This window comes from Phocoena phocoena, chromosome 7 (genome assembly GCF_963924675.1).
Source record: "Phocoena phocoena chromosome 7, mPhoPho1.1, whole genome shotgun sequence".
In the NCBI taxonomy this organism is placed as follows: domain Eukaryota; kingdom Metazoa; phylum Chordata; class Mammalia; order Artiodactyla; family Phocoenidae; genus Phocoena; species Phocoena phocoena.
Genome location: NC_089225.1, coordinates 8500207 through 8516242, shown reverse-complemented (window position 1 = coordinate 8516242; position 16036 = coordinate 8500207). Strand labels below are relative to the sequence as shown.

The window sequence follows — 16036 nt, the reverse complement described above, 5'->3', positions numbered from 1 at the left end:
CCCAAAGTTAGAGCAACATCACTGAGTTTACAGTTTTATGTATGGCCTGCACAAGGGTATGCGAGTGTACAGGAAACAAGAGTTACCCATGACATAGGATGAGACCACTTACTTATGGCACATTTATTTCTCCCTAAACTTCTTAGTGCATTGTTAATTTTCTGCAGCTTTATTTTACACCCAAGAGAAGTAGAATTCAATTGTTGGTCCCATGTGCATTTGTAATTAAGTTTTGTCTTGGTATCTCCTATTGGCTGATTTCTACCCCCGAACACTCCACTGCTAACACACACACACACATACACACACACACACACACACACACACACACACACACCCCAAAAAGGAAGTATTAGCTTCCATTGCCCTGCCAAATTCTTCTACAAGGACAAGCTGGGCTCAAGTTCTCAAGTTTGTTTTCTTAATCATATTTTGGATAGCCATCATTGCAGAAGTACTGTTGCCAAAAAATTGTGACTTGATTACAGGCTGTAAAACTGTGCCAGATATCTACTGGGCACAGGACTAGTTCAAGATGCATCACTGTGAAGTAGCTGGAATATTGTTCTCTTTTTACAAATGTGCTAATGAGGTTAGTAAGTTATACGAAGAGGATTCCAATTAGAGCCATCAGATCTAAGTTTTTTGCTATGTCTGGTATGCAGTACTTCTTATAAAAGGGGTCTAAAGCATGGGAGACAACCTTCTTCTATTTGAATCATTATGCATTGGTTGTCTGCTCTGGCCAGGCACTGACAAGGCACTGAGGATATAGAAGTGATTAAGACACGGTCCCCCAAGTCCACAGAATTTATCATCTCATGTCCTTGTGGTAAGAAAACACCCGGATCTTTCCCACTCTGATTCATAATTCACACAACAGCAAGAGTGATGCTTTAAAAACAGATCTGACCATGCTTCCTCATCCCCTTCCCCTTCTACCTGTGCAAACTCCAAGCTCCTTACTCATGGCTTACAATTTTTGAAGGACATTGTTGTATAATGTGTTCATATGCATTAATTAAAAGTCTTAGGACAATGTCTGGTACTTATTACATCCTCCAAATTATGATCGTTATTATCTATTATAATTATTTAGGGGCCACAGACAAGGCCCCTGGTCTTTGTATTTCAGTCTCTCCCTCTGTACATGATGGGTGATGACAATAGCTTTTTATGATTGGTATCTAGTCAAGTTAAATGAGTTAACATTTAAACAATGTTGGAGAGTGACTGACACAGAGCAAGTGGTGGAGAAAATGTAGGTGTTTCTCCTTCTCTTCTTCCCCCTTCCTTTGGAAACATGTCGCTTCTCTGTGGGCAGCAGGTTCAGATCGATCTGGACAGGAGACCACAGGCTGTGTCCCTGGTAGCCCAAGCATCCTTTCTCGGTTGAGACTCGCTCATGGGTGACATACGCATGGTGGCTCGCTAGCAGTTTAGCCAGTTGGAATAATCCTTGTGTTGTTGCTTCTATTCCAGAGGGACAATTTTCTTTCTGTAAATCAAGTGTTTTCCAGAGGACTCTTTGGGGCTGAAGAATGGTCGTTCACCAGCTTAGAAGAGGGAAGCTTTTTTTAAATGTCTGTCTCCCTGTTTAATACATCATGCTGTCAGCCAAGGCGTAGGGACCACATAGAGCTTCCAGAAGGCTGGTCTCTTAGGTGAAGCTGGGGAGTGGATCTGCTTGTGTGGAAGGCCCAAGTTTTCAAGGGGTCTCTCTGGACTGGCGGCAGGTGGCATAATCTCTTGCTAAACTGGGCCATTAAAGAAAACTACTAAGTCAAAAAGCTGTAGCATTACCCAGAAAGTAAAGCACTGTCACCTTTGAATTGCCATGCGTTTTCACAGGCACTTAAGAGAAATGCCTTTCACACCAGCTTAGCACGCCGGTTGGCTCCAACCACAGGGGGTAAGGACAGGAGTCTCAGCACAAGGGTGGGGAGAATGATTGCAATGTGATTTCCATTGACTTATTTGCTCATTCATAAATTCACCCCCCCTTTACTAACATTTCTTGAATTCCTTTATTAAACTCTCATTTATTTACTCATTCTTTAATTCTCTCATTTATTCATTTCCACAATTATTTGTTCATGGGTTCCGTTACATTATCCGTTATTCAGCTGGCCATCCAGGATAAGCCACTTAAATAAAATTTTCAGCACTGATGGAGATAAGCCCTAAGGTTTCAGAATGGATGCTTGTCTTGTCCTCAAGGAGCTCACAGTTCAGAAAGGGAGTCAGACTTTGTAAACAGATATTTTCCGCCTGGTGTGGAAGATGGAATAGAAGCCAATAGATGGTGCAGAAAGAGTACAAAGGACACGGTGGTTAAATCAAGGGACATGAGGAGACTGGGGACAGTGCTCAGAGAAGATGTGCTTGAAATGCCCTCTGAGCTGAATCTTGTCCTAGAAACACCTAACATTTCATTGAGCATCTGTTTGTTGGAGGTGCCATGCTAGGCATTTTACATCCATGAGGTCATTCAGGTTTTCTAGCAATCATGTGAAGAAGGTGCCATTCTTTCCATTTTATAGGGAAGGGCACTGAAAGCTTGAGAGGCTAAATAGCTCGTCCAAGTTCTTGCAAGGAGCGAATAGTGAAGCCAGCAGCTGGGTCTACATCTGTGATTCCCGTGCCTGGGTTCCTAGCCCAGGTGACACAGATGCTCTAAGGCAAACAAAAAAAGACCCATGTGTCCATCCTTCCTCTGGCCTGTGCTGCCTCCATCCATCGGTCAGTGCCACAGTGGAAAGCTCTTCAAGGAAGTGACCCTGAAGGAAGGAGGTCTGTATCATACTTTCCTGGAGCATCACTTTACTCATTTATCAATTGGGATAATCATATCCACCTTTCATGATTTTCTGAGCATTCGATGAGAATTATATGAAACAAAAGTTCTTAAATTTTATTTCTCTGCAAAATGAACTGACACGAATGTTTAAAATGCCTTTTCTGAGGCCGATTCCCAGCAATGTTTATTCAGTAAGGTTTAGGACAGCGATCAAAAGTAACATTTTTAGCAAGCACCTGAAGACTCTGGACCTTGGGAAGTATCTATATAAGGTGATTAGCACAGTGTATGGCATTTAATGTCTCCTTCCATATCCGTCTCCCCACTTCTAAGGTGGTGGGGGGACTGGTCAGTGACTAAAAGAGCTGTTCTTCTTAAGACCTGAACACAAGGCTTATCCTGACCCCTTCTTGATGGACTTTTCACAGCACATTTTTATTGCAGATACCTGGAGAGCCCTTCCTCTTGGTGGGTGGGGATCAGGACACAGTCCAAACAACCAGTATATATTCAGGCTCCCCTGTGTTCTGTGCTGTATAAGCCACTATAAACCACCGACCCTTGTGCCCTAGGACCTCATACTTAACTTCCAGCTCTTCAAGCCCTTCCATTTAGGCCATCCTATTCCATATTTAATTCATCCAATTATCCTGTAGATACTCAACAGCCATGGGATCCTGGGCATGAGGCTCAGTTTATTCATCTGCATAATGGGGACGATCAGTCACTCTTACCTCAGTGGGTTGATGTGCAGATTAAGTAAAGTTAAATGAGCAACGTACCTCATATGCTCAGTACAATACCTGGCATTATCTAAGAGCTCCGGAAATAGAGATCACGATCACCCAGCTCCATCATCATAGGAAGATCTAAATGCTGAAGGAATACAGAGGCAGGAGTGATCAAGTAAAGCTTTGCTGGAGACATAGGGCTTAGGTATGAAGTTGAAAGATAGTTGTCCCAGGCTAGGCAGAGAAGAGAAAAGAGGAAAAAATCAATCTTGATGAGCTCAGCGGTGGTATGGGTGTGGCGATGCAGTGAGCTTGTAACCAAGGGCTCTTTGCCTCCTTTGAGGGCTCCTGGCTCACCTGTGTGTTCTAATACAAGATTACCATTGGGCAAGCACTTTTCTTGATCAGAAGAATGAAATAACAAGTGGGAGTCAAATGTGTCTCCCAGAAAGCTTGCTTGTTTTTGCTCACTTTTGCTCTGAGCCCAGGATTCCGGGGAGAGATAATGACTAAAAGTCAGTCTAGACCTTCCAAAGAATTTAAAAAGCCCAAGATGTACTAGCAGCTTGTGATTCCACATTCTGTGAAGTAAGGGAAGCAGAGGGACCCTTTGTCTGGGAGTCTTTTTTTATAACTATTCACAGCAGGTGAACTCAGGTCTCAGGAGCGACAATCAGCCTTTCCTGCTCCGGGCACAAGAGTTTGTTCTATTTGTATCTGCTTGTAAAGGGAAGCTGGTAAGAGACATTTGCTGGTTAGACTGTCTGTGGGGACGGTTCCACACGGCTTTTTCCGTGCCACCTATGAGTATTCTGTCCAACTCTCATGCCTTTTATCCAGTTTTATTCTTCTGGAATGTCATTTCCTCACCTCCTTCTTTAGACCGAGCCCTCATTCTTTTCTCCTATGACTGTCCTTTGCCCATCACCATTCTCAAGGCTCCCCCTTGAATCCACATAATCAACAAACATCTATCCAATCTAGCATTGATGGTAAGAACTTGTGCTTGGTTTGCATCCCAGCGCTGACACTTCCTAGTTTTTTCAAGTTACGTGATCTAGGGAGTTACTTGGGCTCCTTGTTCCTTAGCTTCCTCCTTTGCCATTAATAACAGAACCTATGTATGAGGTTGTCGCGGTGGTTTACATGAGTTAATCGTTGTAAACTATAAGAAAAAAATTCCTGGCATTATATACCCAATATGTGTTAGCCTTAATTATTTTCATCACTCTGTTACCAGAAACCTTGACACTGTTTTCTTGGTGTTTCTGGGGATACAGTGATGAAAATAATAACTAATAAATTTTAGGAATATATAACACCGGGTGCCTTCAAAGCACCCCTGCAAATTAATTCAACAGCAATAACCGATACTTCCATTTGAATATAGATGGGCTACCATGGTGTGAATGGTTGAATTTGATAATAGTTTTTGCTTTGGTCCTTAGCTGTGTGTGTGTGTGTGTGTGTGTGTGTGTGTGTGTGTGTGTGTGTGTGTGTAAGGGCACATGCACACGAGTTTGCTGGGACAGAGTAGGATAGTTTTGAGCCTTTTCTACATGTGAAGCACTGTGTCAAGCACTATCTTATTTCCCCAAAGATTTTATTCTGAAATATCCAAACCTACAGAAAAGTTGAAAGAATAGTAAAATGAGCATCCATAGGCTTTTCACCTAAACTCTCCAAATATTAAATTTTTGCCCCATTTGCACACAGTTGTGCTACTCTCATCCGCCCCCTTCCTGTCCTTCCTTCATCCTCATATAAAATGTTTTTTTTTTTTTTCTTTTTCTGAACTATTTGAAAGCAAGTTGTGGACATAGTGATAATTTAAACATGAAGACTTCACTTGCATCTCCCGACAATAGACACTATGCTATATAAGCACAAAAATAAAACCATAAGAAGAAAATAAACATCACTTCAATGAATGTTATCTGGTATATAATCCATCTTGTTCCTACAGTGTCTTGTATAGCAGTGTCTGTTTTTCTATTTTTATTTGGATCTCAAGCAATGTCCATAGGTGGGATTTAATCGTCCTGTCCCTTTAGTCTCTTTTAACTAGAAGGGCCCGCCCCCTAACCCATCTTGTTTTGTTTGCTTTTCATAACAGGCATTAAGTTTTTGAAGAATACAAGCCAGTTGTTAAGTAAAATGTTCCCAGGGGGAGCAGGGTGAGGGAGGGGTGGATTGGGAGTTTGGGATTAGCAGATGCAAACTAGTATATATAGACTGGCTAAACAACAAGGACCTACTGAATAGCACGGGGAGCTCTATTCAATATCCTGTGATAAACCATAATGGAAAAGAATATGAAAAATAATATAAATATGTATATGATCACTTTGCTGTATAGCAGAAACTAACACGTCATTGTAAATCAAGTATAGGTCAATAAAAAATAAATTTAAGAAGTAAAATGTTCCACATTTTGTTTTTTTCCTGGTTCTTTCTTCATTGTTAGAATACTTTGGCAGAAAGCCTCATGGGGGGTGTCTCCCATCAGAAGGCACATGATGTCAGTTTGTGCCATGACTGGCTTCCTCTGCTCCATCATTTGACTAAAGCAGCTCCACCAGATCTCTGCATTGTGAAGGTGATTTACAATCAGTTATCTGTGGAGCTCTATGCAGACATTATGTGAGTATCCTGTTCTCCATCCATGTGTTAATGGTCCTGACCTGTGTAAGTCATGACACTGGAGTTTGTAAAATGTCGTTTTTCTAATTATATTATCCCTTCTGCATTTATAGCTGTTTTTGTCTACAGAGCTTTTTGTTTCTCACCTTGCCTCCATTTACCCTTGTATCAGTAGAGGCTCATAAATTATTTCACTTTAAAACATTGTTACTATTACATTATATTTATTAGATGTTCAAATTGTCCCCAAATTAGCTAGTAATGGTTCCTTTAATTCTGTTCCTATGTCTTTCTTGCATGACCCCATTAATCTTGGAGCACTTCCATGATTTCTATCACAAGATGCTCCAAGACGTTACCTTGAACTTTCCCTGCCTAGACCCAGACTCAGCTATTTCCCCAAAGAAGCCTAGTTCCTTTTTGTAGCAAATGGTATTTGAAAGTTAAGATCTAGGTGTTAGGTTTATTTATTGCTTCTCAGCCTTTTTTGTGGACAGAGCTAAAAAATGTGTGTGTGTATGTTTAAATTATGAGTTGATACATTTATCTTTAGTGCAAATCCAGCACCATTAGATCTTTTCTCGTCATTCTATCTTCCATATATATTTCTCTTCTCTCACACTGAGAAATTATCCCAGCATCAATATATTTTCTAATTTATTCTATGCTGTAATATACACCAATAGTTTCAGAATCACATCAGCAATAGCACTACTAATAACAAGGTAAAGTTTAAGATTTACTTGAATTTAAAATTTTGTTCTTAGACTATATCCTCAGGATGTATAGCTAGACAGAAGAGAGTATTAAAAAAGTTACTTGAATTATGTTTTTTTCTCCCTTGGGTTTATTTTATCTAATATATAGACAGGGTTTTTTTGTATCTGCTTAATATTCAGTTTTAGGGTTTGCCTTTTTTCATCCTTTTGATTTAATTTTATGTTTTAAATATAGAAAACATTTTAATGTTACAGAAGTCAAATATATTTACAGTGGTTGAGCAGGGATGTCTTGTTCTCACTTATATTGCTTTCACTCTGTTCTTACCCATCTCCTCTCGATAATCATTTAGTGTATCCTTCCTCTGTGTATCCCTTTTTCCCTTGTTCTTGCACAACATGTAGCGTAGTCTTTTGCACCTTAATTCCTGGAAATCATTCCATCTATCCTGGAAATCATTCTAGATTGGTTTACAGAAATCTTATGTGGTCTTTATTATGACTACATAGTATTTCACTGTGTCAGTTAACTATACTGTGTCCAATCAAACATCTATTGATAGATAATTTACCTTTTTTCCAAAATTCTGCTACTTGTAATAGATATTCTGGGCTGCACAGCAGAATTTCAAGTATGCATTGAAACATCGTTTCCTATCATGTATCACTTTCCTGTTGATTTTAAGAGCTGTCACTGAAGCCAGTAAAAATCTTGATAGTCTGTTGAAGGTTTAGTTCAGTGGAAAGTGAATGCCTACTGTGGGCCAGGTGCTAGGCATACAAAGACTTAACGAGACATTCTCTTCCCTTGTATAGCTTACAGTTTAGCTGGGGGTCTGAGTAAACAAGTTGGAGTAATAGCGCTTGAGAGAGCCAAACACAGGATGCTGGAGGAGTTAGAAAAGACTTCCCACCAGAGATGATGCTGGCACTCTGACAATAAAATTGATAGTGTGACGAAGTCCAGAGCAGGGATGTCAGCTGAAAGAAAGGTAAATAATTCCATGTTCCTCTTTGAGCTTTCTTTTTGTCAGTCACCTCCAGAGCCAGAATCTAAGATCCATGGAAGCAGAGTAAGTAGACTCTTCCATTTCAGAAGGCTTGTCTTCTTTTGTTACCTGTTGAGAGGTGACATAAGTGCTGGGTGACCCTTCTTAGGACCAAGGCAAGCACTTTGCAGTCAGCCCACTACTCTATGAGTTCCATCTTGGCTACCTTAGCTCTTACTAAAGGAAGGATGGGGACTACTATTTACTGTGTACTTGTGGTCCAGGTACTGGGTTATATATATTGTCTTAGAGTCAATCTCATCTAATCCTCGTGATAAAGTGTGAGGTAGAGATTATTTCTCATTTGCATTTTGAGAAAACAGAGGTTCAGAGAGGTTGGAGAGAATTCCAGCATCACTCTGCTAGTAACTGACAGATGGAGGGAGTGAATTCATGTCTGTGTCAGTGCCCAGAGTTTTCCTCAGAATGCACCGAAACAGTGCCTGCCACAAAGATGCTCCTAAAAGCCTCTAAAAAATGTCTCAAAAAAGCCTCTTCCTCTTCCCATCAGGTGACTTGGATGTGCAGCCCCCTTCCACCCCCCCACCCCACCTTGTCCCGCCCTTCCCCTGCCTGGGAGGTGGGCACAGGCTCCCCTTGGCCACATATTTGCTGCTGCAAGCTTTCAGCTTCCATGGAGCTTCTTTCCCAGAACCTTCTTTCCCAGAAGCTGTGAACACCTTACGCTCAAGGTCCGGGGTGGCATTCAGCCTGGTACCCCTCATCCCACAACCTACTCAGTCCCTAACATCGTGCTCTGCACACACTAGACTTTCCGTTAAGTTTTCCTTGAATAAACCAGCAAATCAGAAACAAAGCACCATGCAATGCTCATGAAATCTATTCAAGACCACACATCACCCCCACCAAGATCATAAAACAGATTTCCCAGGTCTCTTTGATCATGCCACTAATTGTAAAGCAAGGGAAAAGAAAACCCCCCAAAAAGGTACATAAAAAGTAAAGGCTCGAGCGAAGTAGTAGAACAAATCACGGTCAAGTATGTTGTCTGGAAGTCGTCAGGTGTGTGGTCCAGGCGGGCTGGTGAAGGAGCGGCAGGGGCTGAAAGGGGCTCCCCGCAACCCCCTACCCCTCCAGCACCCCGGGGGCTGCGGTTCCTGCTTCCAGCTAATGCAACGTGCACGGTGGCCCTACCAGGAGTCTTAAACCGGTAATGCTACCTTCCCCTAACAGCCGCAGAAGCCCAGACACCAAAAGCAGCCACGTCTGCAAGTGGTTTTAGCAGGCAAGGAGGATGCTCGCCTAGGCAGCTGGGCTGATCCACAAGGGAGGGGAAACAGCTCCTGCGGGAATTCTGAAGGCTTTTAAAGAAGTTGAAAACTGCTTTCCACCTCTTGTCTTCTTTCCCTTTAAAGGTTGAGGAGAAGGGGGCACGGATCCCCTCAGCAGAGGTTCCAAGAACTGTTTCCCGAAATGAAGTGATGCGTCCGCTCCTCCCGAATCACTTCCTCAAAAGGGCTTGCAGGGCTTCCCTGGTGGCGCAGTGGTTGAGAGTCCGCCTGCCGATGCAGGGGACACGGGTTCGTGCCCCGGTCCGGGAAGATCCCACGTGCCCTGGAGCGGCTGGGCCCGTGAGCCATGGCCGCTGAGCCTGCGCATCCGGAGCCTGTGCTCCGCAACGGGAGAGGCCACAACAGTGAGAGGCCCACATACCGCAAAAAAAAAAAAAAAAAAAAAAAAAAAAAAAAGGCTTGCAGCAGTTCAACTCTGATTTCTAGTCGGGTACCCTGAGCCAGCCTCTGAGTTCAGCTCAGCGCTGTGCGTTTGATTAAGCACTTACAGCATCACTGCTCAGTGGAGTATCTCCAGTTTACAGAAGCGGAGACTGAGGCTCGGGGAGGTTCCCTGTCTCTGCTGGGGTCAGGAATGTGGTCAATGGCAGAGCTGGCAGTCAGATCCGTTGATCCCAAAGCCCTTGCTTCCCTCCATCACATCTGCCTCTACTGGCTATGGAAGCCCTTTCTAAGCCACTATTTACTCAGCGGCCATTGCCGAAGATTTAAATGGGGAGATGAGGGACAAACATATGAATAGTTAAATAACTCTCAATGCAAAATGACAAGAGATGGCATGGATGGTAAATGAGTGGCAGAGACAGTGCTTTGAGGATTATTTAAGCTGTCTTTACCCTTGGCATAGAAAATTCACTTTGTCAACATAGATAACTATACAAGAAGTGACCCCAGGGACCTTTCTGTAGACTTGCTTTATTACAATAGGAGTATAAGTGAATTGGCACACTTTTCAAAGGAGTGTAAGCAGCTCCCCACAGTGATTTAAGTTCAATTAAACTGGGTATTGACAATCTGTAGACTTCCTTCCAAGCATTGTGAGAGAAAAATTGAAGGTTTCTTTTCTGCCTCTGCGAAGTGGCAGATATGTGTATAGAATGAGGTTTTATTAGAGTTATCTCTTGTCTCTCTCTCTCTCTTTTTCCACTCTCCTCCTGCTTGTTCTTTCTTCTGAGTGGTGATCTCCATGGTGACAGATAGAAGAGCTTATAGCATCTGTAATGACTATTATTAATAATAATAATGATCATCACAATGATAATACCAATCGGATAGAACGAGAGCCAAAATAAGAGAGTTAAATGGTGTCTCTGTATGTAAACAATTTACAGTTTCTGAAATGAGAGCGAGAGGGACCAGGCGGATCACCTAGAGCTCCAGGACGAAGGTTCCTAGAGGGCTTTCCTGGGGTGACAACGGGGAAAGATTTCACAGCAGGGATAAGGAAATAGAATATTCTGGAATATCCTGCCATTACTACTCTGCTGACTCTTTGTGAAACCTCTTTTGCTTTTCTCTTGATGATGTTGCTGACTGCGTGTATTTTGATCATATCACTTGAAAGTTCTTTTACATGTGAACCGTTACATAATACATGCTGGTGATTAGCCTCCTCTTGATGAAGATCTCCTGAAGTCTTACATGGCGTTCAATGCTAGCCAAGGTGCTGATGGTCTAAGGATGAATGACCTCTGTTGACCAGTCCATTCTCAAGGAAAACAGTGTATAGTCTATCGCCAGCCCCAACCCTGCCACCAACAGAACTCTGGGCAACCCCACTTACTTGTAATCTCAAGAGTACTTACAACAGCATGAGACATCTGTCATTCTCATGCATACCACGTTTTCCCCCAAATGATGGTAAACTTTTGAAGAAGTTAGGCAGTGCACTATCCTCCTGTGTATGTACCCCGGGGACTATCACACAGTATACATAGAATGAGTGATACATTTCACATCCTGGGAGATCTCAGCTTTGTAAGGAGATAGACTTGAAAGCTAAATTCACAAAGCAACACGGGAAATGCTTTACTAGTCTTCATAACAACCCATTGTCATATCTTTGAAATGAAGCCTTGGACCTTTATAACACATGCTATTTGATGGCCTATGGCCTGTAATTCCTTTATGCTTAAAGGTGGCATGATACCTTGTATGGATTTGTGTTATGGCATCATTTATGCTCAGGCAAGTGCATTGGGCTGAATGCTGCTTTTAAAAAGCAAATATTTTATTTTTATTTTTTAATGAGATATAATTGGCATACAACTTTGTGTAAGTTTAAGATGTACAATGTGTTGATTTGATACATTTATATATTACAATATGATTATCGTGGTAGCATTAGCTAACACCTCTATTATGTCACATAATTATCTTTTATTTTTTCTGGTGGGAACGGTTAAGATCTAGTCTCTTAGCAACTTTGAAGTTTATAATACAGTGCTGTTGACTATAATCATTATGCTGTGCATTCGATATCTAGAACTTATTTATTTGCTAATCACAAGTTTGTACCCTTAATTAACATCTCTCCATTTTCTCAAAGCTATAGTAAGTAAAACAGTATGGTATTGGCACAAAAATAGCCACATATACCAGTAGAACAGAACAGAGAGCCCAGAAATAAACCCTCATTAAACGATCGATTGATATTTGACAAGGGAGCCAAATATACTCAATGGGTAAAGGACAGTCTCTTCAATAAACGGTGTTGGGAAAATGAACAAGCCCATGCAGAATGAAATTGGACCCCTATCTTATACTACTCAAAAATTAACTTGAAAAGGATTAAAGGCTTCAACAGAAGACCTAATAGCATAAAAACCTAGAAGAAAACATAAGGAAGAAGTCCCTTTGACATTGGTCTTGGCAAAGATTTTTTGACTATGACAGCAAAAGCCCAAGCAACAAAAGAAAAAAATCAGCAAGTGAGACTACATCAGACTAAAAAGCTTCTGCACAGGAAAAGAAATAGTCAACAAAATTAAAAAGCAATCTAGGGAATGAGAGAAACTATTTGCAAACCATCTATTTGATTTAAAAAAAAACAAATATTTTAAATACATAGTAACTAATTTTAGAATAACTAAGATCCTTAGTGAATTGAATAGGTTTCTGCCAGTTCAAAAACTCTTCAAATGCAATCCTCTCTTAAGCAAAGAATTTGTCTTGGGTAACTCAGTGCATGTATTCCTTTAAGCAAGTTAGAAAGATGGGGCTCTGTTTTTCATCATAGGACTGAATACAGTAGAAGAAAGAATAGAAAATGAACTGGGTAGCAAACCGTGGTATCAAGGGCGATGATTTTCTAGGTTTCTGGGTCTATGAGGACTAAACGACAAATTCTGTTTTAGACATCTGCAGAAATGCAAGGGATGAAAATAAATATAGAGACACATGAGTCTATTTCAGAGTGAAAAGATAATTGGACAAGATGATAATCATTTATTATATACAGCGGCAGCTATGTTACAAGAAACTGCAGTCCAGACCTCTAGCTAGCCTCATTTGCCAGATGAGTTTCCCACCCCCAACCCTCTAAGGAATGAAGTCCCCTTCCTCATTTTAATGTCATCGAAAAATTCGAACATAAAGATTCTTTACTTTTTTGCATGCCAGACAACAAGTTATGTGTCCATGTAAAGCAAGATACCGAATCAGTATAATATCATCATGGATGGAAAGATTAATATAAATATCCCATTTACCAATGAGGAAACTTCAGAGATGTATATAACTTGTCCAAAGTCTTACTGCTGGAGCAGAACATAGATGCCCATCATATGGGCTAGTTTCTAAAGCCAGAAGTCTCACGGTACCTTGAGCCCTAGATGCATCTCTAGAGACTAGAACTTAGGGTGGATGTCCTGTGGTGGAGGGCAGGTAATAGAGGCAGGTCAGCCAAGGAGGGTGTATGGAGCCTGGAGGACTTTATGATGCTCTGCCAATCATAGCATTTAGACGATTTACTCCGCAGTCTCTGCATAAAAATGGACCGACTTGAGTTACAGGGAAACCTCTGCTGGTTTCCTCGTGTGGGACTCCAAGTTCACAGAACTGCCAGAGGGAAGCATTTCCTCTTCTGGGTCTTTTGAATGTGTTTTCCCCATGGGTCTGCAGAGAGAAGGCAAGGCTCATAGTGCCTCCCTTTTGCCCCCTTTAGGTGTTTGTTGGTCTTACTCTCTGGTCAGGGAAAGAACCGTGTTAATACAAGCGACCATGAGAACTCTAAGAGACCAGTCAAGACTTCTTTTTGATGCTGTTGTTAATATCAGCATCTGATATCTGTGAGCTCCTTGAGTTAGAGATGTTATATACTTTTATCTAAGCGGTACACACAGACTTCTGTTGAATGTCATTATTTAGTTAATAAAGGAGCTTCTCACACTAATCCCTTCACTTGAATCTTTACAACCACCTTCTACAGTTGGCATCATTGCTGTTTTTTTTTTTTTTAAGTATTACTGATGAGGAAACTGAACTTTAGAGAAGTAATCATTTGACCAAGGATGCTTAACCAGGAAGTGTAGAGCTGGCACACAAATCCAGATCTTCTGGCTCCAGAATCCAAGCTGTGTCCACTAATCTCCACTGTGCACTGACCAAATGTACATCTTGAACATTTAGCTCATGGGTCCAATTTTATTTAAAGTATATATAGGTCCATGAATGGATCTCCCTCCATCCACCTAAAAGACTATTCAAAATGAATCTTACTTGTTTGAAAATCCTTCACCTAGACCTTCCCTAGCTAAGACCACCTCACCTGTCCCCATCCAATTCCAAGTGTCAGGAACATCAGCCATCAAAGCTGCCTCTCCTGAGCAGCACTGACCCCTGGCCTTTCATGTTTTGTCGGGGTTCAGGGCTTAATCTGCATTGCTACCCAGGAAGTGGGGGGAAAAATAGAAAGTGAGAAAAAATAATATCCAATTGTCTCGTTGTTTTTAGCCTTTATGTTGCTCTCTCCCAGGAGGAAAATACTGAGAGGACAAAGGGCATCTTTGAAATGAAAGCCAGCTAACGGACCCTAGGTTTCGAGTAATCGTCTCTCTTCCTGTCGCTCAGACTGTGCTTGTGATGTCTGTTAAGTGAACTGTGGGGACCCTTTGGAGATCTTAGTAGTTCCTTTGTATCTTCTGTATATTGCATGTATCAAAAAGGACCAAGAGTTGAACTATTAAAACCAGTTCACTCTCAGGGCTAGAACGTGGTGTTCGCAATATTTGCGGCTTTAAGATAAAAGACTGTCTCTCAGGCATGGCTTCCTTTTCCATCTTGCCAAAGATAGAATATGGTTTTGGAAAAATGAGCTAATGAGTGAACAAATAAGAAAATTGATAATGAATGTATGATCAATGGATGCATATATAGATATGAAAAATCAGTGTACATTTGGAAGGAAATCCACATTTATATGATTTAATGATGCTATGTGGACCACTTTGGGAATCAGAAAGATTGGATGAATTGAGACTGGGGACAAGTTTACTTTCTCTCCCCTTCTTACATTTATATCTATATTTATATCCAGTATCTATATTTATACTGTTATCTATGATTATTATCAGTACTGGAGACGATGTACATAAAATTTCCTAGTATGAAACAGTAGTATAACATCTATGATTAGAGGTTAGATTTCCATTTCTTCTGAGCACCGTGGACATTTCAAAATCAGCAGTTTTTATTTCTCCCTCTACAGTATTGCATGATTGAGCAATTACTTTCATTGGTTATTTTATTGACATTTGTCAATATTGGCACCAACATTTTTGGAGTTTCCAGTTAATTATTTATGTAACATTATTATTTTTACCAATATGAATCATGTTTTATTTTTGATTTCAAAGTCAAAATCCAAAAACCTTCATTCTGATTTTTTTATAGACTTTATGGAAAATGTAATTTTGTCTCGATTAAACATTGGAGACATGTGGGTTATCAGGGGGCTGGTTTTAGGAAATAGTGTTAAGATGAATCAGAATGTTTGAGCAGAGTTCAATTTTATGCTGCAAGAAACATTTCCATTTTTAGGAATTGGGAAAATACTTTAGAGAGAATTGAGAGCAAACTTTCTCTTCCTCCTCTTTCTAACATATTAAAACTGAAGTACAGGGCAATGAAGTTATTTATCCCAAGTCATATACAGAGTTAGGGTAGAGAACATATTAATACTGGGGATCCTGGTTGCCAGTTTTTTTCTGCTTCTTCTCCTTCTCTTTCTTCTCATTCTCATGGCCAACAGCCATGACCCTGCTTCTAAGTAGTACTAGTTAGAAATAGTGGTTACAGGCAGTATATGTGCTCACCATTCTTGTCTAACAGATATGCCTTGGGTCCTTCCTCTACTTCCTAGACCTTGGTTTCCTCATTTGTAAAACTAAGTGGGTGAGAGAGGAAGGAAACCATGTGACTTCTGGGCAAGGTTCTTTTTCAGCTCTGCACATCTATGAAGAGTGATGACGTTATTATGTGGGCAAGATTCTCAGATGACAGAATCTTCTCAAGTCTTCCTATTTCCTCTTTCTCTTTATCCGTAAGCATGTTCAGAATTCAATTCTATGTCCAATTGCCGTAAATGTTTCAGTCTATTATTCCAGAATGTCTGATCGTGCCTTGTGACTTCTTTTTTTTAAACTGATGATTAAACTGAGCCCCAGAAAAGTGAAGTGACTTGTCCAAGCTTGTTGTTAGTAGAATAGGTTTCAAGTCAGATCTCTCAGGCTCTAAAACTGAAATTCATCTCCTTTCTTTGCCTTCCATTCTTACCTATAAT

At 40.9% G+C, this 16036-nt stretch overlaps 1 protein-coding gene across 2 annotated transcripts in view; it reads left to right on the top strand.

Moving 5' to 3' along the window:
• Positions 1–16036, top strand: part of CNTNAP5 (contactin associated protein family member 5) — an 881675-nt gene that overhangs the window by 611253 nt on the left and 254386 nt on the right. The window lies entirely within an intron of this gene.